At 28.6% G+C, this 4,695-nt stretch overlaps 1 non-coding gene across 1 annotated transcript; it reads right to left on the bottom strand.

The window, feature by feature from the left end:
• Positions 1-4,312: 4,312 nt before the first annotated feature.
• On the bottom strand, positions 4,313-4,423 carry LOC140971938 (small nucleolar RNA R71). Its single transcript, XR_012174411.1, has one exon. It is a non-coding gene; the product is annotated as a small nucleolar RNA R71 (small nucleolar RNA).
• Positions 4,424-4,695: the final 272 nt, after the last annotated feature.

The raw sequence follows: 4,695 nt of genomic DNA, 5'->3' as shown, positions 1-4,695 counted from the left end.
AACCAATGGTTGTAGATTTGACCGGGATATATGAGATGAAGGGACCTTACCGTACGTTAATCATAACCGACTGGTTCTTGCAGGAACTATCAGTGATACCTAGGGAATCATGGGACAATGTTACTAGACGCTCTTACCATGATTTGATTGGTTTAATAAGAAATATGATTTCTGACATTCTCATGATCAATTGTTGATACATAGAATGAGGCAAATTAAAATAAGCCCGAATAAAGGATCATGTCCTGAATCACAAAGAGTTGTGAACACACGGCTAGCTGTATCCCTGAACAATTGACGGTCACAGGAGTACTGGATTATTTTGTTCCCGTTGAGATAATAAATTCAAGCAGTAGAATTTATATAAAACATTGGGATAATAAACTCATTATAGAAAGAGTTTAATTTATATAAAACATTGAGATAATAAAATCTTTATTCAAATAGTTGAATTTATATTAAACATTGAAATAATAAATTCAAGGAGTTGAATTTATAAAAAACATTAAGAAATAAATTCAATGAGTTGAATTTATGACTACTAAATTTTGGATGTGATAAATTCAAAGATTTTAATTTATAATTTAAATATTAAAATCAAATATTGAATTTATAAAAGATTTAAATTAAATGTAATGAGTGTATGTATAATGGGCTTGTAGGTGTACAAGTCCAACATACAAATTATTAAGGTTCTTAATTAGACTTTAAAAAGATTAATTAATTAATTTAACTAGTTGGACTATAATAATTAATTGATTAATTTCATTAAGTATTTAATTTAATTAATGAACCTTATGCTTATATATGTGTGTATTAGGTTTAATAATTCTTGACTCTCAATTTTCTAAACCCTAGCCTCCAAGCCAAGGGATTTTCGAAAATCACCTCCTCCCACTCTCCTTGTTTTCGGCCACCATGTCAACGTAAAATTTCTTCTAACTTTCTAGTGTAAGTTAGAAGAAAAACAGGTAATCCGGTCGTGGACTTGATTCAAAGATTGAAGAAAGGAGATTTGAAGAACGTACGTAGAATTTACAACAAGAGCTACGTTCACTTACACCAACGTAGTTGGAGCCAAGTGAAAATTCACTAAGGTAAAAGTTTTAAACATCATATGTATGTTTATTCGATTAAAACCATACGAGTGCACAAACAATATTTTGAATGTCAAGATTTAAAATTTTTAAAACTTCCGCTGCGTTTGTGCGTGAGAAAACACGATTCACAACACCAGTACGGTAATTCAATAAGGAATTAAGTTCTTAGCCATTGTAAATGCTTAATGGTATGTATAAGCATTGTTCTTAGTCCTTGTCACATTCAATTACAAGTATCAATTTTGTTATTGATGTTTATGTTGAGCTTTTTTATATTTATATGTATGATATTATGTTTACTATTATGTATATGAGCTAGCTCTTGATAAAAAAAAGTTTTATAACACGGAAAAAAATTCAAATAAAAAATTAGCTTTTAAACATACATTTATATTACATAAATAATTATTATTTTACTAAAATTTATATAAATATTAGTTTTATACCGAAAATATCGCATTGGCAAGCAACACGTGCTCATGATACACAATATTTGTTTCTTTTTGTTAAAGTTGATGTCATGTAAGCCAACGGTTGATTTAAAAATTTACAGACTCAGTTGTATTAAACATGATTTATTTTAATATAATTTATATTTCATGGTTTCATTTTACTTTATCTGTATACCAATGCAATCGACAAAGATAAAGACCTTGATTATACTTTATTACAAATGAATTGAACCTAGATCTTGAAACTCATTTGTAAATATTGTATATTCTAAATTCGTTCCTAGTCGATTCAGCCACCTAAAACAAGGATGAAAGCCGCTTGAGCTTGAGACTAGAATATGTGATGTTGTGTATCGTATTTCTGTTGGGACGTTGTATTCTCGCACCCAAGATGCAGCGGAAGTTTAAAAATTTTGTTCTTGGGCATCTTGTGTTCAAAACATTCATAGGGCATTTATAATTATACTTTTGCGTTCTCAACGCTGGACTCCTAACTATTCCGGTGTTAAGGCGGATATAGCCCTTTTTGTATATCTTTACGAACAGCTCTTTGATGAAACTTAAAATTAATAATTTATTATATGTTAAAACCTATATTTTAAAATTTAAGTTTCAAAAAAATTATAAAATTATGTTATTTTAGTATTGTGTGTTTATATTTAAATGTCTTACTAAATATGTTTTATTTTCAGGTTTTCTACGTGTTGGTAAAATAATGATAACTCAAGCTAGAAAATTCAAATGGAGGTGGTTCAAATATTTTTGGAATCCTTGAGAAATTATCTACAACTTTGCAGAAGACATGATTGCCTAAAAGGTTGGTTAAGATGATCAAATTGTGAAAATATCAAAAGGAGGACAAATTTACTTTTACCATGACCAGCATATAGTAAAAAAATCATAACTATTTCAATATTTAACCAAATGAGGTGAACCAAGTGGCCAAATTCATCTACAGACAATTCCCCACATGTTTGCTGTTTTGAGCTGAGTCAAATTCGGTGATTAAAGTCGTGGAACAAAGCATTGAAAGAAGGGGCATGGAATTGAAGTTGGAGGAGACAAAGACTACTATTACAACTACATTGCATTAATAGAATTTTTGACCCTTTCTCTCATTTGGCCTATAAATAGAGGCCTTGTGCTAGCTTGAGAATCATTCTATCTCATTGTAAAATATAGTGTGAGTGTGTATAAAAGTTCTAAGTTCCAATATATTTTTCATTTTCCAAATTATGAGTGATGTTTTTAGTGTTGATCAAAAGTAAGTTCATGGAAAGCTAAATCTATTATGTCAAGGTGAAGAGGATGAATTCTTGGTGAAGTAAGATTGTTTATATTTTGTATATTCTTTCTTTATTTCTTTTCATTTTGCTAATTTCTTTTTATTGTAGGTATAAAAATGAATTATTTGTTGTTATCAATTTACATCAAATGCTTGATACCATTGAAGTGGTTATCTTGATTTGTTGTTTAATTTTGATACAATAAATATTTCATCAATTATTATTGTTATATTATATATATATATATATATATATATTTATATAATTATATCATATATTTCATTTAGACGATAGCGTGGCTCTGCCGGTTGTTCTAAATGAAATATTATGATATCTAACAATCTAACATTTACTTTATCGCAACTAACTTTTACTTTCCGCATCTAACATTTACTTTATCGCAACTAACTTTTACTTTCCCGCAACTAACTTATTAAATCATATATTTCATTTAGGCAATAGCGTGGCTCTGCCGGTTGTTCTAAATGAAATATAATGATTTAATTTAACATTTATTTTATGCAGTTATATATTTATATAGTTATATATATAATCATAGGTACCATATATAAAATATCGGTGAATTCGGTATTTTCTATAGTGGGAACTATATTATATTAGGTGTGTGTTTAAATATTTAATTTTCTTGGAACCATTATTTATGGTGGTTTCCTTTGTTTTACTTTTAGTTAAACAATATTGCATAAACCAAGAATAAATCCTCGAGCCTTGACAAAATTTATAATTTGTAAACTTCGTTCTTGCATTTGGTAATCTATAAATTAATAAATTTAAACTTAAAATAACCTCTCTGTGGATCGATCTCGTACTTACGAAATATATTACTTGCAGACAACCTACACTTGGGTGAATTATAATTTAAGTAGTAGCAAGTTTTTGGCGCCGTTGCCGGGGAGGTATAAATTAAGTTTATATTTGTTAATTATGTTTTATTTATAAGTGTTTTGTTTTTTTTTTGTATGAGTATTTGGAGTCGAAAAAAAAGTGGTAGACTTATTCGAGTATCTGAAAATAATTTAAACATGGATGATAATTCAAATAATCAAGATAATGATAACAATAATAACAACAATAATAATAATAATCAAGAACATGATCAATTAAGAACACTTAGGCACCATATGAACCCTATTAGAACTAGTGCCCCATCTTGTTTAGTTTTTCCTCCTGATGCATCTAATTTCAACTTTAAACCTCAAATTATTCAACTTTTACCAAATTTTCATGGCTTAGATTCTGAAAATCCATATTTACATCTAAGAGAATTTGAGGAAGTTTGTAACACTTATAATGATCAAAATTGTAGCATGGATATAGTTCGATTAAAGCTTTTCCCTTTTTCTTTAAAAGATAAAGCTAAAACATGGCTACAAAATTTGAGATCAAGTTCAATAAGATCATGGGAAGAAATGCAACAACAATTTCTCAAAAAGTTTTTTCCTTCCCATAGAACAAACTCTTTTAAAAGACAAATTACTACTTTTTCTCAAAAACAAGGAGAAACATTTTATCAATGTTGGGATAGATATAAAGAATTACTTAATACATGCCCACATCATGGTTTTGAAACATGGAGAATAGTTTCTCACTTTTATGAAGGTCTAATACCTAAAGATAGGCAAATGATAGAATTCATGTGTAATGGAACTTTTGAAGATAAAAACCCAAATGAAGCTATGGAGTATTTGGATTCATTAGCAGAAAATGCTCAAAATTGGGATAATATAGGCACAATAGAACCACCAACAACTAAAATCAATAATTCAACAAATGGGGGTGGTATCTATAATCTTAAAGATGATATAGATATTCAAGCTAAACTTGCATCTTTAGCAA

The sequence above is a fragment of the Primulina huaijiensis genome, chromosome 2 (genome assembly GCF_012295235.1).
Source record: "Primulina huaijiensis isolate GDHJ02 chromosome 2, ASM1229523v2, whole genome shotgun sequence".
Lineage (NCBI taxonomy): Eukaryota > Viridiplantae > Streptophyta > Magnoliopsida > Lamiales > Gesneriaceae > Primulina > Primulina huaijiensis.
The sequence above is the reverse complement of the archived record's forward strand: the minus strand, read 5'-3'. Positions and strand labels throughout refer to the sequence as shown.